Below are 27105 nucleotides of genomic sequence, written 5' to 3' on the forward strand. Positions count from 1 at the left end.
CACCGAGCAATGCATGTACAAGAGATGGGATGGATGGATGGATGGATGGATGTAGATGGGAGACATGAGACCGAGCGATGCATGTACAAGAGATGTGATGGATGGATGGATGGATGGATGGAGATGGGAGACATGAGACCGAGCGATGCATGTACAAGAGATGGGATGGATGGATGGATGGATGGATGGATGGAGATGGGAGACATGAGACCGAGCAATGCATGTACAAGAGATGGGATGGATGGATGGATGGAGATGGGAGACATGAGACCGAGCGATGCATGTACAAGAGATGTGATGGATGGATGGATGGATGGATGGAGATGGGAGACATGACACCAAGCAAGGCATGTACAAGACATGGGATGGATGGATGGAGATGGGAGACATGAGACCGAGCGATGCATGTACAAGAGATGTGATGGATGGATGGATGGAGATGGGAGACATGATACCGAGCAATGCATGCACAAGAAATGGGATGTAGGGATGGAGATGGGAGATATGACACCGAGCAATGCATGCACAAGACATGGGATGGAGGGATGGAGATGGGAGACATGAGACCGAGCGATGCATGTACAAGAGATGGGATGGATGGATAGATGGATGGAGATGGGAGACATGAGACCGAGCGATGCATGTACAAGAGATGTGATGGATGGATGGATGGAGATGGGAGACATGACACCGAGCAATGCATGCACAAGAAATGGGATGGAGTTGGGAGACATGACACATCCCTCCATCCCATGTCTTGTGCATGCATTGCTCGGTGTCATGTCTCCCGTCTCCATCCATCCATCCCATGTCTTGTACATGCCTTGCTTGGTGTCATGTCTCCCATCCATCCATCCATCCATCCATCACATCTCTTGTACATGCATCGCTCGGTCTCATGTCTCTCATCTCCATCCATCCATCCATCCATCCATCCATCCCATGTCTTGTGCATGCATTGCTCTGTGTCATGTCTCCCATCTCCATCCCTCCATCCCATTTCTTGTGCATGCATTGCTCGGTGTCATGTCTCCCATCTCCATCCATCCATCCATCCATCCATCCATCACATCTCTTGTACATGCATCGCTCGGTCTCATGTCTCCCATCTCCATCCATCCATCCCATGTCTTGTACATGCCTTGCTTGGTGTCATGTCTCCCATCTCCATCCATCCATCCATCCATCACATCTCTTGTACATGCATCGCTCGGTCTCATGTCTCCCATCTCCATCCATCCATCCATCCTTTCCATCTCTTGTACATGCATCGCTCGGTTTCATGTCTCCCATCTCCATCCATCCATCCATCCATCCCATCTCTTGTACATGCATCGCTCGGTCTCATGTCTCCCATCTCCATACATACATCCATCCATCACATTTCTTGTACATGCATCGCTCGGTCTCATGTCTCCCATCTACATACATCCATCCATCCATCCCATCTCTTGTACATGCATCGCTCGGTCTCATGTCTCCCATCTTCATCCATCCATCCATCCCATGTCTTGTGCATGCATTGCTCGGTGTCATGTCTCCCATCTCCATCCCTCCATCCCATGTCTTGTGCATGCATTGCTCGGTGTCATGTCTCCCATCTCCATCCCTCCATCCCATTTCTTGTGCATGCATTGCTCAGTGTCATGTCTCCCATCTCCATCCATCCATCACATCTCTTGTACATGCATCACTCGGTCTCATGTCTCCCATCTCCATCCCTCCATCCCATGTCTTGTACATGCCTTGCTTGGTGTCATGTCTCCCATCTCCATCCATCCATCCATCCATCCCATGTCTTGTACATGCCTTGCTTGGTGTCATGTCTCCCATCTCCATCCATCCATCCATCACATCTCTTGTACATGCATCGTTCGGTCTCATGTCTCCCATCTCCATCCATCCATCCATCCATCCCATCTCTTGTACATGCATCGCTCGGTCTCATGTCTCCCATCTCCATCCATCCATCCATCACATCTCTTGTACATGCATTGCTCGGTCTCATGTCTCCCATCTCCATACATCCATCCATCCCATGTCTTGTACATGCCTTGCTTGGTGTCATGTCTCCCATCTCCATCCATCCATTCATCCATCCATCCATCACATCTCTTGTACATGCATCGCTCGGTCTCATGTCTCCCATCTCCATCCATCCATCCATCCATCCCATGTCTTGTGCATGCATTGCTCGGTGTCATGTCTCCCAACTCCATCCCATTTCTTCTGCATGCATTGCTCAGTGTCATGTCTCCCATCTCCATCCATCCATCCATCACATCTCTTGTACATGCATCGCTCGGTCTCATGTCTCCCATCTCCATCCATCCATCCCATGTCTTGTACATGCCTTGCTTGGTGTCATGTCTCCCATCTCCATCCATCCATCCATCCATCACATCTCTTGTACATGCATCGCTCGGTCTCATGTCTCCCATCTCCATCCATCCATCCATCCCATCTCTTGTACATGCATCGCTCGGTCTCATGTCTCCCATCTCCATCCATCCATCCATCCAAATATCACATCTCTTGTACATGCATCGCTCGGTCTCATGTCTCCCATCTACATACATCCATCCATCCATCCCATCTCTTGTACATGCATCGCTCGATCTCATGTCTCACATCTCCATCCATCCATCCCATGTCTTGTGCATGCATTGCTTGGTGTCATGTCTCCCATCTCCATCCCTCCATCCCATGTCTTGTGCATGCATTGCTCGGTGTCATGTCTCCCATCTCCATCCCTCCATCCCATTTCTTGTGCATGCATTGCTTGGTGTCATGTCTCCCATCTCCATCCATCCATCCATCCATCCATCCATCACATCTCTTGTACATGCATCGCTCGGTCTCATGTCTCCCATCTCCATCCATCCATCCCATGTCTTGTACATGCCTTGCTTGGTGTCATGTCTCCCATCTCCATCCATCCATCCATCACATCTCTTGTACATGCATCGCTCGGTCTCATGTCTCCCATCTCCATCCATCCATCCCATCTCTTGTACATGCATCGCTCGGTCTCATGTCTCCCATCTCCATCCATCCATCCATCCATCCATCCCATCTCTTGTACATGCATCGCTCGGTCTCATGTCTCCCATCTCCATCCATCCATCCATCCATCCATCACATCTCTTGTACATGCATCGCTCAGTCTCATGTCTCCCATCTACATACATCCATCCATCCATCCCATCTCTTGTACATGCATCGCTCAGTCTCATGTCTCCCATCTACATACATCCATCCATCCATCCCATGTCTTGTGCATGCATTGCTCGGTGTCATGTCTCCCATCTCCATCCCTCCATCCCATGTCTTGTGCATGCATTGCTCGGTGTCATGTCTCCCATCTCCATCCCTCCATCCCATGTCTTGTGCATGCATGGCTTGGTCTCATGTCTCCCATCTACATCCCTTTATTTAAATTTTTGGATAAGAATAAGTTACTCATTCACGCTTTTATATATTTCAGAATGCCCAGTTGTTTTGTCAAATCTTGCTCCATGAACTGGAGAAATGACAATATTACACTGCATTCATTTCCACGTGATCGAGAGAGGATAAAAACCTGGCTGGAAAAAATCAACATTCCTAGTGAGGAATTAGGATCATTAGTTGAAACAATTTTTAAATCTAAAATCTGGAAATTTAAAATGTGTTCTCAACATTTTTTGGAAAGTGATTACGAACTAAGAGGTGCACAAAAACATCTTAAGATTACAGCTTTCCCTTCTGTGCTTTTGGAAAAAAATATAAAAATCTGTCATGTGGATTCTGAACACAACTACGCAAAACGTAGAAGAACAGAAACTGAGATGACTTCACAATCGTCAACATATGTCTCAGACATGCGCTCAGGAGCAACTCAAACATCCATGGAATCTAATACTGAACTTCCAAATAAATCGATGGCTTCTGTATCCGAAGTTAGTGATTGTGAAATGGTAGTGTGTCAACCTGCGGACCATGAATTGATTGACAGTGTAATTTGCAGTTCGGTTTCAAATGAACCAATGTCGCTTATTGATCTCTCTGAGAATCAAGTTGAAATCAGTAATATCACTAATATTTCATCACACACTGTAAAAATCAAGCATAAAGCAAGATTTTAAAAAATTCATTGAGGCATCCAATGTCAACGAAAAAAGGAAGTGAACCCCAAAAAGATACAGGTATGCATACCTCGGTCTTCCGTCTCTGTTGCTATACAGTGCTCTTTGGTTGAATTACCTGAATTGAGTGTAATACCAAGATTACAAACTAGTATGTTCGATTTCTTGAATATCGAAAAAAGTAAAGAAGATATTTTACACTCTTCTTTTGCTGAAAATTTGACAACAAAAGCAAACATTGAATTTGAACATTTTAAACAATGTGAAGTGCCAACAATACATCATGATCCAAATCTTGATCTTCTTGGATTATCACCAATTAGAAGTACCTTACCAGAACCTGTACCATTCGACGACAATGAAAAAAGTGATTTTGGTATTTTGTGCAGTCCACCTAAAAAAAAAAAAAGATGTAGACGAATCTTACCGTCCGTCAGAGGAGGAAGCGGAGGAAATGTATTTAGAAGATTTGGATGAAGAATACTCATACATTGATTTAAAACAACCCGACCTTTCGTTTAAAGATGTGCACGAAGAAAAAGAATTTGCCAACGTGTCAAGTCAGAAAACATTTTTGGTGTTTGAAGAATGCCTTGATAAATTATTGATGCAATCTCATTGCTTACAAGACACACATTGCACGGGCAGGATAATTGCTCTTAAAAATTGATTAAAGGGTCTGCATTAATAGTGCATGCAGAGTGCAATAAGCATCATAAATTTAAAATGTGGAGAAGCCAACCATTAATAGGGCGAATGCCAGCCGGAAACTTGCTGATTTCATCCGCAATAGTATGCAGCGGGTCTAATTTTTTGAAGATGAAAATTTTTTTTTCCATTTTACAAATGTATGGTATATCAGTGACTACTCATTATAAAAACCAAAAAAATTTCATATTCCCTACCATTGAACATCATTGGATAACTGAAAGACAGAAGAACATTCAAAAAATTGGTGACAACAGTGTAGCATTGATTGGTGACAGCCAATGTGATTCACCTGGCTTCAATGCTAAGTACTGTACCTATACATTGATGGATGCAGAAACCGATTATATATTAGATTTTCAAGTGGAGCAACTCCAAACCGGTCGTACCTCTGTCTCGCTTAAAAGATTGGCTTTTGTTGAGGCCTTGGATCGTGTTTTAGGAGATCAGGTTCAGGTCAAAATCCTTGCAACCGATAGACATGTCTCCATAAGAAAAATCATAAAGGAAAAATATCCACAAATAAGGCACGAATTCGATGTATGGCATATGGCCAAATCAATTGGAGCAAAACTTATGGCTGCAAGTAAAAAAAGCAACAGTAGGGAACTTGCTGGCTGGGTTCCTTTAGCAAAAAATCATTTGTGGTGGGCATCCAGTACTTGTCAGGATAATCCTATTCTACTACAAGAAAAATGGCTATCTATGAGTTTTCATGCAGCAAATGTACATGAATGGCATGGAAATAGCCTATACCATCAGTGTTCACATCCACCAATACCTTGTGATGAAGAGAGGGAATATGAGTGGCTTAAACACGGATCTGCAGCTCTCCATAACCTCAATGCCGTAATTCAAAATCAGAGACTGCTAAAGGACCTTCATCATATATCTGGTTTTTACCATACAGGTGAGGTCGAAGTTTTTCACAGTATGGTGTTAAAATATCGATCTAAACGTCATCATTTTTATATGGACAGCATGGTTGCAAGAACACAACTTGCTGCCCTCGACCACAATAAAAACATAAATAGGCTGCAAGCAGTTGTTCGGAGACCTAAAAAAGATTCTGAAAAAAAGGGATCTTTGCGTTACCGTTATGGCTTCAGTAAGGCAAAAAAAGACTGGGTTGTAAGCAAAATATATGAACCAACTAGCGAAGAAATTCTTGAAACAGATCATCTGTGATGTGATTGACCGTGCTGCAGGAATCAAAAATTTTCCATGGCATTCCAGACAGGTCAATCTCTCTCAAAACATTGCTGGATTTCCATGTCCTGAAAAAGATGAACTGCTCTCTCAATATCTATCTCGTTTTGAATGAAATACCACGCTTTTTATTTTTTTCGAATTTTTTCTGTATTAATCTAAAATAGCACTGTTTTATTATAAAATTGTTAGTTTTACATCTTTAATAAAAAAAATAATAAATTTAAGTCACGTTAATATATACATTTTTTAATTACAATATAATAAAAATTAGAATTATTTAGCTTCTAATATATTTGTTATTTAATTTTTTTACACCTTTACATTTGGGAAATAATAATTGAGATTTATGATTCTGTTCATAATAATTCAGAAGGATTGTGAAGGTGGGTTACTGAACTTCACATGTGATGTCTTGATTAGTTGATATTGCGATAACTTTAAAAAAACAATAAAAAAATTCTCCTTTCATATTTTTGAACTGTCAAGTGCTCCTTAATTCAATATATTACTTACTTAGGATCAGAAAATAGATTGCCGATGAGGTTCTCTGCCTCGCACCATGGGGTCAAGGCTTCAGATTGTATAGATTGCTAATAGTGCAGCCAATGGCTCACGATGTTGTCAATCTAATATAATTATGGCCCATGGGTCTTGGCATATATATAATTTATTCGTCGATTGACGCAAATACAAATGACTTCCAAGTAAGCATGCGTCATAACCCTTCAATGTTGTGCTGTTGCTTGGTTATGTAATGTGTGTGTGGGGTTGGGGGGGGGGACTCGAGAGCTTTAAAAAAAAAGTTGTTTATGTGGGCACTGTGGCAAAGTAAAATTTTTTTGTTTTTAATGAACATTAAAAATTAAAAATGACTCAAAAAAACTATATATATATTTTAAATTATTTATTTTTTAAATAAATTTTTCCTTGTCAAAAGAAGTTTATTGAGTATACAATATTATAAAGATACATAAAGTAAGTTTACAAGGATCTATAAAGTAAGCTCATTGTTTTACAGTAGGGTTTATATAGGTAAATATCATGAAATTTCAAATATTAATCATTGGGTTCACTTAAACCTAAATTAAAGATATATATCATTTCCTTAGTTACTTTTGTAGGTATTTAAATGATTTATACCTACTATACATATTGTTTACAGGTAGAGTGTATATATGTCAAATAAATTCTGATAATGAGCTTTAATCATAAGGTGGAGAAAAGGAAAGAGAAAGAAGAAAAAGGGTAGAAAGGCAGAGATATGGTCCAAAAGGTTGTCCCGCTCGTCAGTTTATTATTCTTTTTAGTTCTCTTTGAAGCCTTAGAATGGGTGTCTCTGTAAGTCATTTAATCTGTTACCATGGCAACAGGACAGAGTCATTGAAGTTTGACCGGAACTGTTGTTTTATCCAAGGCTGCCAAAGTTTTTCAAATTTTGGAATTTGATTTTGATCGATGGCTACCATCTTAGCATGGGACATTGTATTATTCATTCTGTGAATTGTTTCTGCTAGTACCAATGTAGGAGATTTCCATGCCTTGGCCACTGTTTGTTTTGCAGCCGTTATTAGTTGGATCATAAGTTTGAATTGAGAGAGTGTTAACCATTCTGGTTTTAGATTAAGTAAAGTTATATATGGATCTGGTTGTATTATTTTTTTAAATATTTTAGATGCAATCACAAAGACTTCCTTCCAGAAGGTTTGGATTACTGGGCACGTCCACCATATGTGTAAATGTGTGCCTATTTCTGGGCATCCTCGAAAACAAAGAGCTTAGGTATTAGGTGAATATTTTGCCACTCTAGTGGGTACAAGGTACCAGCGAGTTAGGACTTTATAATTTGTCTCCAGTGCTAAGATGTTGGGTGAAGATGACTTAGATGTGAGCCATATGTTAGACCAGTCCGTGTCTTCTAAAGTTCGTCCCAGGTCCTCCTCCCACCTCTGAACGTAAGAGGGTCTATTAAAATTTGCTACTCCATATAATTGATTATAAAGTGATGAAATTGTACCTTTAGCAAATGGATCTTTTGTACAGATTGATTCAAAAATGGATAATTGGGATAATGGTGTATCCCCCTTTAGGAATGGTGTATAGAAATTTTTGATTTGGAGATATCTAAATATCTCAGAGTTTGGTAGTTCATATTTTTCTCTAAGCGATGGGAATGAAAGGAATGATTTAGATGCTATGAAGTCATTTAGTGTCTGAATGCCTGATGTTGTCCAAGCTTTAAAAGAATTTGGGTAGATCCATGCCGGATAAAAGGCCGGATTTCTGATAAAAGAAAGGAGAGGATTGTGTGGAGATTGTAACTGATTTTTGGTTTTTAGTTTATCCCATAGAGATAAGAAGTGTTTAGTTATGGGATTATGAATTTTAAAGCGGTCTTTAGGATCAAGCCATAATAAGTTTGATATTAATAGAGGGTCATTTTCTGAAGCCTCTATAAATACCCATAATGGGATTTCCTGTTTTGCATGGTATTTGGACAGACTGGCCAAATGTGCTGCTCTGTAGTAGTTAGTAAAATTAGGGTATCCCAGGCCTCCTTTATTTTTGGGAAGATGTAGTGTGTGTATAGGTATACGTGGTTTAGAAGAGCCCCATATAAATGAAGTTGCTCTTTTTTGTACTATTCTCAAAAAATAGGAAGGAATTGGAATAGGGAGGACTCTGAATAGATAAAGCAATTTGGGTAGAATAGTCATTTTGATTGCATTAATCTTCCCTATCCAGGATAAAGGAAGTTGCGACCATTGTTTTATTAGCTCTGTGTCTTAATACAGGAGGATAGTTGGTTGAGAATAAGTCAGAATGAGATGCTGTTAAATGAATTCCAAGATATGGGATTGATTTTTCTGCCCATGTGAATGGGAGTGCAGCCCTAGCCGGGATCAATTCCATGTTTGTGAGTGAAATATTAAGCACTAGGCATTTCTTAGGATTAATCATAAGGCCGGATAGGGCTGCAAATCCATCAAGAGCTGGTATTAAGTTAGGACCAGAGACCTGTGGTGATGATAGAAAAAGTAATATATCGTCTGCAAATATACATAATTTGTGTGTAATACCTCCTACTTCAATGCCAGTTATAGTTTGGTTTGTTTTGATGTATTGGGCCATGGGTTCGAGTATAAGGGCAAATAATAAGGGAGATAATGGGCAACCCTGTCGGGTACCTCTTTCGATATTAAAGGCTTCAGATTTGTATCCAGCATATTTTATATAGGCTTTGGGTTTATTATATAATGCTTTGATCCATGTTAAAAAGTGGGGTCCAAAACCCCATTTTTGTAATGAATATTGCATATATTGCCAGGATACTGTGTCAAATGCCCTCTTAATATCGAGAGATAGAAAACATAAAGGGATTTTCCGTTTTTTAGCAATATGTGCCAATAACATTGCCCTGCGTATATTATCGCCTGCCTGTCTATTTGGCATGAAGCCTACTTGATCTCTATGTATTAATTTTCCTATAATGCTATTGAGGCGTTTTGCTATTATTTTTGCTAATAATTTAATATCAAGGTTTAACAGAGAGATAGGCCGATAATTCACACAGGAAGTATCATCAGAAAGGGGTTTTGGGATCATACAAACAATTGCCATTAGTGTTTCTTGCCGAAAAGAATGTCCTTCTAGAAGTTTGTTAAAAGTTTCAGTGAGAATGGGAGAGAGTATTTCTGAGAATGTTTTATAGTATAAAGCAGAGTAGCCGTCTGGGCCTGGTCTTTTGTTAAGTTTTAGGTCTTTTATGGCGTTAGCAACTTCATCTATAGTTATAGGCTCATCCAAACTGCTTTTTTGATTCTGAGATAACTCAGGTAAGGTTATTTTTGAGAAGAAGGATTCAGCCTCTGTAGGATTAAATTCATTGTTTGTCTTGTATAAAGTTGCGAGATGTGAGTGAAATTTATGGACTATTTTAACTGGATTACAAGTGTAAACATTTTTTGATAATTTCAAACGTATTGGTTTGAAAGATTGTTAGTTGAATTTAATGCCCGAGCCGAATATGTACCTGGTTTGTTTGTATTCATGTAGAAATTGTGTTTGGAGCGTTTGAGGGATTTATCAACTGACTCAGTGAGAAATAGATCGTATTCCAATCTAGATTTTTCCAGATGAGATTTTGTACTCTGAGATGGATTATCTTGGAATGATATGTAGGCTGCATTAAAATTGAGTTCTAGTTTTTTTTGCTAGATTTTTGCGCTCCCGTTTAAATAGTGCCATTTGTCTTTGTATTGTACCACGCAAGACAGGCTTATGAGCTTCCCACAGTGTTATTGGGGAGATGTCTGTTGTATTATTAATTGATATGTATTCCTTTAAAGCTTGTTCAATGGCCATCTGATGTAGTGGGTGTTTGAGCATTATGTCCGGTAAGTACCACGTTGGGTCATGCGCTTTTGGTATGGCTGAGGCTATAGTAGTGTATACTGCATTATGGTCAGACCACGGAATCAGAATTATATCTGATGCAATAATTTATGGTATCATTCCTATTGTTAGAAAAATATGATCTATTCTGGTGAAGGTTTGATGAGGGTGCGAGAAATAAGTGAATTTCTTTTTCATTGGGTTACTTTCTCTCCACGAATCTACCAGATTGTATTTGGAAAGAAGTTGAGAAAAAGGTAATCTAGAGGTTATTTTGGATGGTGTAAAAGGTGATTTATCTAGAAATGGGAGGAGGACCTGGTTCGAATCCCCACACATTATCACAGTTCCCATTTTGTGCGTATTAATCACTTGTAATATATGTGAGAGGAATGGTGTAGGTTGTTTGTTAGGAGCGTAGTAGGAAATCACTGTGATTGCTGTATCCATAACCCATGAGTATCAGGTATCTACCTTCTGGGTCTTTAATTTCTGATGATAAGGTGAATGGTGTGGATCGGTGAAATGCAATTAGAGTTCCCCTTTGCTTGGTACAGGCAGAAGCCGTGTAAGTTTGTTGATAAAAAGGAGAAATATATTTTGGAGTAGAATCTTTGGTGAAGTGTGTTTCTTGGAGGCCTACTATGTGAGCCTTTTTGTTATGGAAAGTACGGAAGGCTTTGGTCCTTTTTTGAGGGACATTTATTCCCTGAACATTCAGGGAAAGTATATTCAGTGGTGCCATGGCAACAGATCAAATAGTTTTGACTTACTTTTTGTTATGCAGAGCTGACTGCGCAGATCAACCTGTGTGGACTGAAGAGATGAAAAGATAGAAAAGAAACCAGTGAATTCTGGAGTAAAGAGTAAACAAAAAACATATGAGATTAGATGATACATTGTATAAATTATTTTTTGCAAGTAATCACAATTTACCCGTGAAAGAGAATAAATATCTCTCTCAGGGGAATAAGTGCCTTCGTCACACTCCCACATAATATGGTTGGGAGAATGAGGAGGGCTAATGGGGGTACACAGATCTTCCGCTTACAGGAGAGAAGTGCTATGTCAAAAGACATCAAAATGATGTTTCATTAATTGGAGTGCAGAATATAGTTTTTGTTGAAATTATTTATTCCAGGGTGGTTGTATATGGTTAGTCTTACCCTAGGCTAAATAATTCAGTTAGAAAGGTACTGTTAATAACTTTGGTATTGATGAAGATAGTTTGAATTATTTTGGGATTTTAACCCTGTTTGGGTTAACAATTACATATTTTATTCATATGTAACTGTTTAGATATGTTAACTCATAAAATTGAGGTTGTATTGCTTCAGATTAGAATAAACAAAAACATAGTTCTAGGAACTAGTTAGGTAATAATATATTTGTTTTAAGAAAAGAAAGAAAAAGCTTCCATTACTTCTGGATTATTGAACATATTTGTCCTAAAAAGTAATAAATCTATTGTTATTACCTGATAATATATAACTAAACAAGAATTTCCTTATTTCACTTATATATTCTAAGGCTATATGAATCAGAAGTAATAAGAAATATAACTGGAATGTAACATGATCCCACACAGTGTGTGACTATCAGAATGCAGTTACATTCAGTTATAAATACAGGTTTTTTTATAGAGAACCATCTCTTAGTATAATAAATGAAGAGATATCAGGAATTAGGATGTCAGTCCATTGAATCTTCTTGGTCCATGGATGATGTGGCATAACGGCCTCTTTTGTGAGAATGATGAGTCCCATTTTGTTCTGAAATTTTCTGAGTGCTGCCTGAAGGTGAAGATGATGCCATTCTTCTGCGTGTGGGAGAGTTGCTGCTTGTGGGTTCTGTCAGATTTAATTTTAAAAGGGTTTGTTGTAGTTCATCTGCTGATCTGCTTCTGTAAATTGTACCTTGGTAGTTAAATCTGACTGAAAAGGGGAAGCCCCATTGATACATAACGTTGTGGCGTTGCAGTACCATTAGTTGGGGTTTCATGGATCGTCTTTTAGTAATAGTAAGTTGGGATAGGTCAGCAAAAATTTGATAATTGTGTCCTTGAAAATTAAGTTCCTTTTTTTCTCTTGCAGCAATTAGTATTTGTTCTTTCGTTCTGTAATAATGAAATTTTGTGATTATATCACGTGGGGGTCCATCTTTCTTTTTGGCTGTGAGGGCTCTGTGTCCAGTTCTAAACGTTTAATAGGGATATCTGGCTTTAGTTCTTGTAATAGAGCAGTAATAGTAGATTGCAGGTCTGTCACAGTTTCAGGTATTCCCCTTATGCGCAAGTTTGAACGTCTGGCTCTATTTTCATAATCTTCGAGCTTAGTTTGAAGTATTAAATTCTCTTCTTTTAATTGTTCCAATTCTGTTATATTTTCTTGGGTTTTAATTTCAAATTCATCCATTTTTATTTCTAAGGCTGTGGTGCGGTTTCCCAGCTCTCTTATTTCTTTGGTTAGGCTTTTTGTTATTTGGTCTGAGGTTTGTTTTAAAGCCTTATGAAGCATCTTTTCAAATTGTAATAATATTACTGGGGATGCTGAGGAGGCTTGTGGAGAAGTTTGTGAGAGGATTTGTTCTGTATCTGACTCAAATGGAGAGTCTTGCTGTGACATTTTCTGTCTGTGAGAGCGCCCTGATGCTGTATATTGTGAGGTGACTGGAGCTGCTTCAGTTGCAGTGAGTGCCTGTGATCTCTTTGTGAGGTGATTTTTATTTCTGCCACGGTTTCCTCCCAGTACCATATTTCCTGCCCAAACTTTCACAGTTTGTTCCCTGGGGCAAAAAGGTTCAAATGGATACCTTTTGAGCCTGCAGGCTCCGCTTTGTCCTTCTCTTCTCTCCTCAGCGGTGCAGAGCTCTAACAATGCATGTCTGCTCCGCTAGGCTCCGCCCATCTCCCCCTTTTAAATAAATTTTAACCACATGTTTATATATTTTAGAAAATTTCTGTCAAATAAAAAATATAAAGAACCACAAAAAATATATAAATTTTTTAATTACAAAGATTTTTAAAACCATAAATAACAACAAAGTAACTATCCGCTATTATAATTTAATTTTCTTCGATAGCCATATCGCTTGCATTGTAATCGGATGACCATTTAAATCCAATGTATTCTTCATTGGGATCTGGATACTCATTTCGAATTGCCCATACAACACAAGAAGGTATGGGTATTTGACAATTCTTCCCCAGAAATCCATGGACCATATTAGTATAGGATTTATAAGCTCCTCTTCTGAGGCATCTATGAAACTAGAAATATTAGAAATATTACAATTTTATATATATAACATAAATAAAAATTTGAAGTACTTTTTGTTAAGGACGATTATTCTCTAAAAATACCATGCAATTTTGCACCTTGACGAAATGCTGTATTTTGGCCTAGGCCGACAAGGCCCAGGCCTAGGGTGGCACTTTGCCGTGGGCGTGAAATAAGCCACCCCCCTACATGAACTCCCTTCCCCTCCTCCCACACGCAGGCTTGCACAGCTGAATCCCGGAGCCCAGTGCCACAAGTTCTGAGCTCTGGTAATTGATCAGACAGGGATGCGCTATCACGGGCACCAGGGACATCTGCCTCCCGGGGTCCCGCAGCGTCAATTGGCTTTCCGGAGCAACCGTACCTCTCCCCCATCCTCTCCTCTACAAGCACATATCCCCTTACCCCCCTCTCCCCCAAACTAGAAGATGCCACATCCCCTCACCGCAGCATCCCTCTGTCCTCTCAGAGTCCCTTTGTCCCCTTCCCATGGCGTACCTCTGTCACCTTCCCACGGAGTCCCTCTGTCCCCTTCCCACGGCGTCCCTCTGTCGCCTTCCCAAAGCGTCCCTCTGTTCTCTTCCCATGGCGTCCCTCTGTCCTTCTCCCACAGTGTCCCTCTGTCCCATTCCCACAGTGTCCCTTTGTCCTTCTCCCATGAAGATGACAGGGTGGGTCTTAAAAAGGAAGGGGTGTAGTCTTGACAGGAAGGGGTGGGTCATATTTAAATTAGGTGGTCCGCAAGTTTAGTCAGGCCTAGGGCAGCACAAAACCTAAATACACCACTGCCTTCCCGCTCATGACAAATTTCATTTTTAAATTTTCTCTCAATTTAAATGACAATTGTGCGGTCATGCAACACTGTACCCAAAACTAAATTTTTAACATTTTGGTAACACAAATAGAGGTTTCTTTTGTTGTTATTTGATCACCTCAGTGGGTTTTTTTTATAAGAAAATAAATAATTTTTTTTTTTTTTCCATTATAAAAGTTTGTTTTATCCTTCACTTACGGGAACTAATGAGGACGCACTGATGGGCATTAATGAGGCAGCACTGATGAGTTCGCACTAATAAGCTGGCACTCATGAGGATGCACTGATATTTATAATTCATAGGCACTGATAGGCGTCACTGATTGACAGATAAGCGGTACTTATAGCCACTGATAGGTGGGACTAACCGTTGTCACTGATGGCCAGCAATGATGTTGAACTACTGACATGTTATAATGCTGGGCACTGATATAGGCACTGACTTGAACTCTGCTGGGCACTGATTAGCACTGATATGGGAATTGATTGGCACTTTGATCGGCATTGTGAGCTGTGTTTTTGTTGGGCACTGACTGACAGCTTATGGGCACATTTAAAGTTGTTGTTGCACATATGAGGGGACTGTTCTGATAATCAATGTGCTGATTATGAGCACAGTTCCCCTCCACCGTGACATCATGGTTCACGCGATTATCCACTGTGATTGGTCAATTGAATTTTTAAAAAATTAATTAAAAATAAACTTTTAAATATATTAATTAACTAAAAATTACCTATTGGCATCACGAATATACTCTTTGTGAACATTTTCTGATTCCATTTGGATTTGATAGACCAGTATTCTTTTAGTCAGACATCGTTCGACAAATTCTTCATGTAGTGTTACACATGTCAGGCCATGCTCCAAGAAAGGCTGAACTTCTTCCAATCCTTTGCAGCATTTAGATTCTTCACTTGTTGGCATAGGCCGACATTGTGCACAAAAACACCACCGTGTATGACCTATCAAACTCTCGTCATTCTCTTCATTTGCTAAATTTTCCTCATTTCTTTTTCTTTTCAATGGGTTGATTGGAAAAGCCGGTGGTTCCTCAGTGCCTGGGATTTGATATTTCGAGCGTAGTCGAACTCTGAGATTGTTTAAATCCTACATTGAAATGAAAAAAACATGATAACAATGTCACAAAAATAAAATAATTTAAAAAACACAGCTAAATATTATTCTTTAAAAAATTTTTTTTTAAATGGATAAATATGTTCCATGCTTTTTTAAAATTGATGTTTTCCATTTATATTATGAAAACGGACAACTGCCCAAGATATAAGAAACTCTCTATAGGTAAGTGTCGGCTGGTGATCCACATAGTCTCTACCATGTATTTACAAGCACAAAGGGAGACTTGACTCAACACAAGTTGTCTCTCACTTATATGGAAATTTCATGGATGAAAATTTGCAACAGACAAGGGATAAAGTGTTTGTGAAGGTTCCTATTTTTCCGGGGTTGTATGGGTATTGTTTTAAAAAAAAATACATATAAAAAAAAATGTTATTCTTATGTAGACTGTAAAGTTTGTTTTGCACAGAGTAGCCACAATCCTCGTCTTATGGGGTCCCTCTGTGGCTGTCTCCGCAACTCTCTGCATTTGCTAACCCCCTTCATGGGGAAGCTCTTTGCCAAAGGGGGTTAGCTGTCAGGCGCACTCATGTGATACAGCTGGCGGCTATACTCACCGACTGTAAACCTGGGTTCACACTATAACGGGCTGCGGATCGCACAGGAGCACTGTGCGTTTCTTGTTCCCCATTTCTGGGACGAATCAGGGACGATTCTATGCCTGATTTCGTCCCTGAAACGGAGCCAAATACGCACAGCTTATTTGTGTAGTGTGCTCCGCAGCCGCCCAGGAGAGATGTGAACCGGTTCCATAGGGAGCCAGTCACAGTCTCCCACTATGCAAATTATATGCGGGGAAACGCACATCTAATTCGCATAGGTGTGAACCCGGGATCAGACTTTGCCTCGTCCCCCAGCACGCAGCATCATTGGATGTGATTGACAGCAGCGTGAGACAATGGATGCGCTGATGTCAATCTCCAATTATGATCCGCCTCTAGCAGTGGGAAACACAATTGCGTGAACGAGATCAGGAGTGTCGTGGCTTCAATAAGTAAAACGTGGGGCTGTAGGGCCAGAGAGTGCAAATTTTTTGACATATTAATGCATAGTATGCATTAATATGAAAACACACAAAGGTTTTCAACACCTTTATAGGTGAATAAGGATGTCATGATTACCGTCCCTCACGTCCACCCGGTTTGCATAGCTGATAACTTAAAAGTACAGCGTTGATAATGTGCTTGATCTCGGCCCTGTCTTCTCGGCTCTTCATGGCATAGATTGATCTCAGTGCAGCCATTGCCTTGCGCTGCTGTCAATCAACTACAATAACTAGAGGGCCGTGTTCTGGGCCAAGTCTTATGCCCTGTACACACTGTAGGATTTTCCGACGTAAAATCCGAGATAGGACCTTATTGTCGGAAATTCTGACCGTGTGTGGGCTCACACATTTCCCATCGTATTTTACGACACACAAAGTTTGAGAACTTGCTATAAAATTTTCCAATAACAAAATACGATGTATTTCCAATAACAAAAACAACACTATATCATAATTATCATAATTAGTATCATAATATTTAAAATAGTTATCGTGTGGCCAGAGGCGACTCTCTAATTATGCAAAATAGGTGGTGGCCTCAGGCCTCACAGTCATAGGGGCCTCGCACAGCTGGCTAGTTTACCAAATTAGAGAGCCGCCTCATTCAGCAGAAGAGATCTCTGTCCTGACTCCCCTCGCTCTGCTACAGTGAGAGATAACAGGCGGCAAGTGAGACATGTGATCGGAGCTCACATACATCTCCGGATCACAGACAGGGAGAGCCGCTCAGCAGAGCCTGCTCTGACAGATCTCCCCCCTCCCCCTTCTGCCCGCACAGCCAGACAGAAGAGGAGAGAGAGCTTCTGTCCCTCCTCCTCCCGCCCTCTCCTCCTGTGTCTGCCCCGCCCACTCTCCTCGGCAGTGTTCCCTGTTCTGCCTCAGAGAAGGGGATGTGTGGGCGGGAAGATTCAAGCTGAAGCCCAGGAAAAGGGGAGTCTGATCCATCCATCCATCCAGTCCCTCCTGCCTCCCAGTAAGTACACTGATGTAGGGGATGCTCTTCCTTCCCTTATTCCTCCATCCCCCTCTCTTTCTTTCTTTCCATTCTTTTTGTCTCTTTATTTCTCTTTCCTTCATTCTTTCCCCATTACCCTCTCTTTCTTTTTCTTTCTTTCTTTCTTTCTTTCTTTCTTTCTTTCTTTCTTTCTTTCTTTCTTTCTTTCTTTCTATCTTTCTTTCTCTTTCTTTCCTTCCATCTTTCTTTCTTTCTCTTTCTTTCCTTCCATCTTTCTTTCCTTACATCTTTCTTTCCTTACATCTTTCTTCCATCTTTATTTCCTTCCATCTTTCTTTCTCTTTCTTTCTTTACATCTTTCTTTCTCTTTCTTTCCTTACATCTTTCTTTCTCTTTCTTTCCTTACATCTTTCTTTCTCTTTCTTTCCTAACATCTTTCTTTCTCTTTCTTTCCTTACATCTTTCTTTCTCTTTCTTTCCTTACATCTTTCTTTCTCTTTCTTTCCTTACATCTTTCTTTCCTTACATCTTTCTTTCTCTTTCTTTCCTTACATCTTTCTTTCTCTATCTTTCCTTCCATCTTTCTTTCTCTTTCTTTCCTTCCATCTTTCTTTCTCTTTCTTTCCTTACATCTTTCTTTCTCTATCTTTCCTTCCATCTTTCTTTCTCTATCTTTCCTTCCATCTTTCTTTCTCTTTCTTTCCTTACATCTTTATTTCTCTTTCTTTCCTTACATCTTTCTTCCATCTTTCTTTCCTTCCATCTTTCTTTCTCTTTCTTTCCTTACATCTTTCTTTCTCTTTCTTTCCTTTACATCTTTCTTTCTCTTTCTTTCCTTACATCTTTCTTTCCTTTTAAATCTTTCTTTCTCTTTCTTTCCTTACTTCTTTCTTTTTCTTTCTTTCCTTACATCTTTCTTTCTCTTTCTTTCCTTACATCTTTCTTTCCTTACATCTTTCTTTCTCTTTCTTTCCTTACATCTTTCTTTCTCTTTCTTTCCTTACATCTTTCTTTCCTTACATCTTTCTTTCTCTTTCTTTCCTTACATCTTTCTTTCTCTTTCTTTCCTTACATCTTTCTTTCCTTTCCATCTTTCTTTCTCTTTATTTCCTTCCATCTTTCTTTCTCTTTCTTTCCTTACATCTTTCTTTCTCTTTCTTTCCTTACATCTTTCTTTCTCTTTCTTTCCTTACATCTTTCTTTCCTTTACATCTTTCTTTCTCTTTCTTTCCTTCCATCTTTCTTTCTTTCTCTTTCTTTCCTTCCATCTTTCTTTCTCTATCTTTCCTTCCATCTTTCCTTCCATCTTTCTTTCTTTCTTTCTTTCTTTCTTTCTTTCTTTCTTTCTTTCTTTCTTTCTTTCTTTCTTTCTTTCTTTCTTTCTTTCTTTCTTTCCTTGTCAAAAGAAGTTTATTGAGTATACAATGTTATAAAGATACATAAAGTAAGTTTACAAGGATCTATAAAGTAAGCTCATTGTTTTACAGTAGGGTTTATATAGGTAAATATCATGAAATTTCAAATATTAAACATTGGGTTCACGTAAACCTAAATTAAAGATATATATCATTTCCTTAGTTACTTTTGTAGGTATTTAAATGATTTATATCTACTATACATATTGTTTACAAGTAGAGTGTATATAGGTCAAATAAATTCTGATAATGAGCTTTAATCATAAGGTGGAGAAAAGGAAAGAGAAAGAAGAAAAAGGGTTGAAAGGTAGAGGTATGGTCCACAAGGTTGTCCCGCTCGTCAGTTTATTATTCTTTTTAGTTCTCTTTGAAGCCTTAGAATGTGTGTCTCTGTAAGTCATTTAATCTGTTACCATGGCAACAGGACAGAGTCATTGAAGTTTGACAGGAACTGTTGTTTTATCCAAGGATGCCAAAGTTTTTCAAATTTTGGAATTTGATTTTGATCGATGGCTACCATCTTAGCATGGGACATTGTATTATTCATTCTGTGAATTGTTTCTGCTAGTACCAATGTAGGAGATTTCCATGCCTTGGCCACTGTTTGTTTTGCAGCCGTTATTAGTTGGATCATAAGTTTGAATTGAGAGAGTGTTAACCATTCCGGTTTTAGATTAAGTAAAGTTAAATATGGATCTGATTGTATTATTTTTTTAAATATTTTAGATGCAATCACGAAGACTTCCTTCCAGAAGGTTTGGATTACTGGGCACGTCCACCATATGTGTAAATATGTGCCTATTTCTGGGCATCCTCGAAAACAAAGAGTTGAGGTATTAGGTGAATAAGGTACCAGCGAGTTAGGACTTTATAATTTGTCTCCAGTGCTAAGATGTTGGGTGAAGATGACTTAGATGTGAGCCATATGTTAGACCAGTCCGTGTCTTCTAAAGTTCGTCCTAGGTCCTCCTCCCACCTCTGAACGTAAGAGGGTCTATTAAGATTTGCTACTCCATATAATTGATTATAAAGTGATGAAATTGTACCTTTAGCAAATGGATCTTTTGTACAGATTGATTCAAAAATGGATAATTTGATTTGGAGATATCTAAATATCTCAGAGTTTGGTAGATCATATTTTTCTCTAAGCGATGGGAATGAAAGGAATGATTTAGATGCTATGAAGTCATTTAGTGTCTGAATGCCTGATGTTGTCCAAGCTTTAAAAGAATGTGGGTAGATCCATGCCGGATAAAAGGCCGGATTTCTGATAAAAGAAAGGAGAGGATTGTGTGGAGATTGTAACTGATATTTGGTTTTTAGTTTATCCCAGAGAGATAAGAAGTGTTTAGTTATGGGATTATGAATTTTAAAGCGGTCTTTAGGATCAAGCCATAATAAATTTGATATTAATTGAGGGTCATTTTCTGAAGCCTCTATAAATACCCATAATGGGATTTCCTGTTTTGCATGGTATTTTATCAGACTGGCCAAATGTGCTGCTCTGTAGTAGTTAGTAAAATTAGGGTATCCCAGGCCTCCTTTATTTTTGGGAAGATGTAGTGTGTGTATAGGTATACGTGGTTTAGAAGAGCCCCATATAAACGAAGTTGCTCTTTTTTGTACTATTCTCAAAAAATAGGAAGGAATTGGAATAGGGAGGACTCTGAATAGATAAAGCAATTTGGGTAGAATAGTCATTTTGATTGCATTAATCTTCCCTATCCAGGATAAAGGAAGTTGCGACCATTGTTTTATTAGATTTGTGATCTTAATACAGGAGGATAATTGGTTGAGAATAAGTCAGAATGAGATGCTGTTAAATGAATTCCAAGATATGGGATTGATTTTTCTGCCCATGTGAATGGGAGTGCAGCCCTAGCCGGGATCAATTCCATGTTTGTGAGTGAAATATTAAGCACTAGGCATTTCTTAGGATTAATCATAAGGCCGGATAGGGCTGCAAATCCATCAAGAGCTGGTATTAAGTTAGGACTAGAGACCTGTGGTGATGATAGAAAAAGTAATATATCGTCTGCAAATATACATAATTTGTGTGTAATACCTCCTACTTCAATGCCAGTTATAGTTTGGTTTGTTCTGATGTATTGGGCCATGGGTTCGAGTATAAGGGCAAATAATAAGGGAGATAATGGGCAACCCTGTCGGGTACCTCTTTCGATATTAAAGGCTTCAGATTTGTATCCAGCATATTTTATATAGGCTTTGGGTTTATTATATAATGCTTTGATCCATGTTAAAAAGTGGGGTCCAAAACCCCATTTTTGTAATGAATATTGCATATATTGCCAGGATACTGTGTCAAATGCCCTCTTAATATCGAGAGATAGAAAACATAAAGGGATTTTCCGTTTTTTAGCAATATGTGCCAATAACACTGCCCTGCGTATATTATTGCCTGCCTGTTTATTTGGCATGAAGCCTACTTGATCTCTATGTATTAATTTTCCTATAATGCTATTGAGGCGTTTTGCTATTATTTTTGCTAATAATTTAATATCGAGGTTTAACAGAGAGATAGGCCGATAATTCACACAGGAAGTATCATCAGAAAGGGGTTTTGGGATCATACAAACAATTGCCATTAGTGTTTCTTGCCGAAAAGAATGTCCATCTAGAAGTTTGTTAAAAGTTTCAGTGAGAATGGGAGAGAGTATTTCTGAGAATGTTTTATAGTATAAAGCCGAGTAGCCATCTGGGCCTGGTCTTTTGTTAAGTTTTAGGTCTTTTATGGCGTTAGCAACTTCATCTATAGTTATAGGCTCATCCAAACTGCTTTTTTGATTCTGAGATAACTCAGGTAAGGTTATTTTTGAGAAGAAGGATTCAGCCTCTGTAGGATTAAGCGTTTGAGCGTTTGAGGGATTTATCAACTGACTCAGTGAGAAATAGATCGTATTCCAATCTAGATTTTTCCAGATCAGATTTTGTACTCTGAGATGGATTATCTTGAAATGATATGTAGGCTGCATTAAAATTGAGTTCTAGTTTTTTTGCTAGATTTTTGCGTTCCCGTTTAAATAGTGCCATTTGTCTTTGTATTGTACCACGCAAGACAGGCTTATGAGCTTCCCACAGTGTTATTGGGGAGATGTCTGTTGTATTATTAATTGATATGTATTCCTTTAAAGCTTGTTCAATGGCCATCTGATGTAGTGGGTGTTTGAGCATTATGTCCGGTAAGTACCACGTTGGGTCATGCGCTTTTGGTATGGCTGAGGCTATAGTAGTGTATACTGCATTATGGTCAGACCACGGAATCGGAATTATATCTGATGCAATAATTTATGGTATCATTCCTATTGTTAGAAAAATATGATCTATTCTGGTGAAGGTTTGATGAGGGTGCGAGAAATAAGTGAATTTCTTTTTCATTGGGTTACTTTCTCTCCACGAATCTACCAGATTGTATTTGGAAAGAAGTTGAGAAAAAGGTAATCTAGAGGTTATTTTGGATGGTGTAAAAGGTGATTTATCTAGAAATGGGAGGAGGACCTGGTTCGAATCCCCACACATTATCACTGTTCCTATTTTGTGTGTATTAATCACTTGTAATATATGTGAGAGGAATGGTGTAGGTTGTTTGTTAGGCGCGTAGTAGGAAATCACTGTGATTGCTGTATCCATTATATAACCCATGAGTATCAGGTATCTACCTTCTGGGTCTTTAATTTCTGATGATAAGGTGAATGGTGTGGATCGGTCAAATGCAATTAGAGTTCCCCTTTGCTTGGTACAGGCAGAAGCCGTGTAAATTTGTTGATAAAAAGGAGAAATATATTTTGGAGTAGAATCTTTGGTGAAGTGTGTTTCTTGGAGGCATACTATGTGAGCCTTCTTGTTATGGAAAGTACGGAAGGCTTTGGTCCTTTTTTGAGGGACATTTATTCCCTGAACATTCAGGGAAAGTATATTCAGTGGTGCCATGGCAATAGATCAAATAGTTTTGACTTACTTTTTGTTATGCAGAGCTGACTGCGCAGATCAACCTGTGTGGACTGAAGAGATGAATAGATAGAAAAGAAACCAGTGAATTCTGGAGTAAAGAGTAAACAAAAAACATATGAGATTAGATGATACATTGTATAAATTATTTTTTGCAAGTAATCACAATTTACCCGTGAAAGAGAATAAATATCTCTCTCAGGGGAATAAGTGCCTTCGTCACACTCCCACATAATATGGTTGGGAGAATGAGGAGGGCTAATGGGGGTACACGGATCTTCCGCTTACAGGAGAGAAGTGCTATGTCAAAAGACATCAAAATGATGTTTCATTAATTGGAGTGCAGAATATAGTTTTTGTTGAAATTATTTATTCCAAGGTGGTTGTATATGGTTAGTCTTGCCCTAGGCTAAATAATTCAGTTAGAAAGGTACTGTTAATAACTTTGGTATTGATGAAGATAGTTTGAATTATTTTGGGATTTTAACCCTTTTAGAGTAAACAATTACATATTTTATTCATATGTAACTGTTTAGATATGTTAACTCATAAAATTGAGGTTGTATTGCTTCAGATTAGAACAAAAACATAATTCTAGGAACTAGTTAGGTAATAATATATTTGTTTTAAGAAAAGAAAGAAAAAGCTTCCATTACTTCTGGATTATTGAACATATTTGTCCTAAAAAGTAATAAATCTATTGTTATTACCTGATAATATATAACTGAACAAGAATTTCCTTATTTCACTTATATATTCTAAGGCTATATGAAACAGAAGTAATAAGAAATATAACTGGAATGTAACATGATCCCACACAGTGTGTGACTATCAGAATGCAGTTACATTCAGTTATAAATATAGGTTTTTTATAGAGAACCATCTCTTAGTATAATAAATGAAGAGATATCAGGAATTAGGATGTCAGTCCATTGAATCTTCTTGGTCCATGGATGATGTGGCATAACGGCCTCTTTTGTGAGAATGATGATTCTCATTTTGTTCTGAAATTTTCTGGGTGCTGCCTGAAGGTGAAGATGACGCCATTCTTCTGCATGTGGGAGTGTTGCTGCTTGTGGGTTCTGTCAGATTTAATTTTAAAAGGGTTTGTTGTAGTTCATCTGCTGATCTGCTTCTGTAAATTGTACCTTGGTAGTTAAATCTGACTGAAAAGGGGAAGCCCCATTGATACATAATGTTGTGGCGTTGCAGTTCCATTAGTTGGGGTTTCATGGATCGTCTTTTAGTAATAGTAAGTTGGGATAGGTCAGCAAAAATTTGATAATTGTGTCCTTGAAAATTAAGTTCCTTTTTTTCTCTTGCAGCAATTAGTATTTGTTCTTTCGTTCTGTAATAATGAAATTTTGTGATTATATCACGTGGGGGTCCATCTTTCTTTTTGGCTGTGAGGGCTCTGTGTACTCTGTCCAGTTCTAAACGTTCAATAGGGATATCTGGCTTTAGTTCTTGTAATAGAGCAGTAATAGTAGATTGCAGGTCTGTCACAGTTTCAGGTATTCCCCTTATGCGCAAGTTTGAACGTCTGGCTCTATTTTCGTAATCTTCGAGCTTAGTTTGAAGTATTAAATTCTCTTTTTTTAATTGTTCCAATTCTGTTATATTTTCTTGGGCTGTAATTTCAATTTCATCCATTTTTATTTCTAAGACTGCGGTGCGGTTTCCCAGCTCTCTTATTTCTTTGGTTAGACTTTTTGTTATTTGGTCTGAGGTTTGTTTTAAAGCCTTATGAAGCATCTTTTCAAATTGTAATAATATTACTGGGGATACTGAGGAGGCTTGTGGAGAAGTTTGTGAGAGGATTTGTTCTGTATCTGACTCAAATGGAGAGTCTTGCTGTGACATTTTCTGTCTGTGAGAGCGCCCTGATGCTGTATCTTGTGAGGTGACTGGAGCTGCTTCAGCTGCAGTGAGTACCTGTGAGCTCTTTGTGAGGTGATTTTTATTTCTGCCACGGTTTCCTCCCAGTACCATATTTCCTGCCCAAACTTTCACAGTTTGTTCCCTGGGGCAAAAAGGTTCAAATGGATACCTTTTGAGCCTGCAGGCTCCGCTTTGTCCTTCTCTTCTCTCCTCAGCGGTGTGGAGCTCTAACAATGCATGTCTGCTCCGCTAGGCTCCGCCTCCTGCACATCTAAATATTTGATTTCAAATATATAAATTTGTATGACAATTTTAAACAGTTTGTTGATATGATGTACAGTATTTTCGGGCGTATAAGACGACCTTTTACACTTAAAAAAACTGGCCAGGGGTCATCTTATACGCTGGGTCAGCTGCTCGGATGCCTGCTGGATGTGTGGTAATACTGTATCTTCTTTCTTTCTTTCTTTCTTTCTTTCTTTCTTTCTTTCTTTCTTTCTTTCTTTCTTTCTTTCTTTCTTTCTTTCTTTCTTTCTGTCTGTCTTTCTTTCTTTCTTTCTTTCTTTCTTTCTTTCTTTCTTTCTTTCTTTCTTTCTTTCTTTCTTTCTTTCTTTCTCCACCAATCCCCCTTTATTTCTCTCTTTGTGATAGCCTACCAGAATAGGTAGGATCTGTGAGAGCAGCTTCCCTGTGCAGCTCTGCTTGAGGAAAATATATCTTTATTATGCCCACTTACCTACCCCCTCCACTCCCCTATACTGTACCCTCTTAATACCTCATGTCAGACTTCCGGTTCCGGCGCCACATGGAGAGGAGGTAGCGAGCTTCAGCTCCCGCAGCGCCCCTCACGAAACTGCCTCTCAAGCCGGCTATTGCTCCGAGGAGACCCCCCAGCACAGTGCTGACACACAGCGGGCCCCCATGGATCGCTTTGTGGAGCGATCGTACGCCCGGGCGGTCACATCCGCGATCCCCACCGGAGGAGACACAGCGGCGGACACAGCCAAGATGGCGACCGCCCCAGGCATGACGGAGCAGGCACACACGCAGGCACACACGCTGCCACAGCCACAACCACCGCTCCCCTCAGCTCCAGACATACAAGGTACGGACCCTACCTCCCCTGCTGGGATTGCACAGGCTGTAGTCACGCTGCTGGGCCCCACTCTCACAGCTACAGTGGATGCAGCAGTCCATAGGGGTTTAGAGCAGTTACATATTGACCTACAAGCACAGGCACAGAGAATCAATCAGGTAGAGGATAGAATTTCCTCCCTGGAAGATGAACTCACAGCCTCATCTGCAGCAGTAGCACGCCTCACAGCTGCTAATAGGGACATATGGGACAAACTCGATGATTTGGAAAATCGCTCGAGAAGAAACAATTTACGCATCATTGGTCTGCCTGAATCGGTTTCCACACCACAGTTAACCAATATCTGCGCAAAAATTATTCCAGAACAACTGGGCCTTCGCATTCCCTGCACTATTGAACGCGCGCACCGCATAGGTCAATTCTCAGAACCACGTGCCAAACCCCGCCACGTTATTGTAAAATACCTCAACTACGCAGACAAGAATGCCATAATGCAAAAGTTTCGTCGCTCACGGTCTTTAATGGTTGATGGCGCAAAACTCCTACTTTTTGCAGATTATTCCATAGAGGTAATGAAGCAGCGTAAAGCGTTTTCACCGATCTGCTCCAACCTTCACCATAACCAAATCCGGTTCTCTTTAGCCTATCCGGCTGTCCTCCGCATCCAAACACCTGAAGGAGAACACCTCACGTTCCATACCCCTGAGGAGGCGGAACACTTTCTCGCCACCAGAGGCACAGAAATGGAGCATAGCAACTTTGAAGAGAATTCACCATCATCATCACCATCGACAGCGAAGATACCACCTAAACAGCAACGCAGCCCCACAAAACCCCCATACAAGCGCAGCCGCTTTACTAACCAAGATGATCGCTCTGCAAATCGATGAAGGACTCCAGGAACTTTATCTAACCATCTACATTTCCTCGGACGGGTAATTTTACCCCTCATTGTCCCTGACCTGCCTTCTGCCTTTTTAATTTACTTTAATGCTAGCCTGTTTTAGTTGCAATGTTTTACACGGCCGCTATTATCTGTTAGCTAATGGTCTTGTTATTATGCCTCCAAGCCTGGCTT

The sequence above is a fragment of the Aquarana catesbeiana genome, linkage group LG11 (assembly GCF_042186555.1).
Source record: "Aquarana catesbeiana isolate 2022-GZ linkage group LG11, ASM4218655v1, whole genome shotgun sequence".
Classification (NCBI taxonomy): Eukaryota; Metazoa; Chordata; class Amphibia; order Anura; family Ranidae; genus Aquarana; species Aquarana catesbeiana.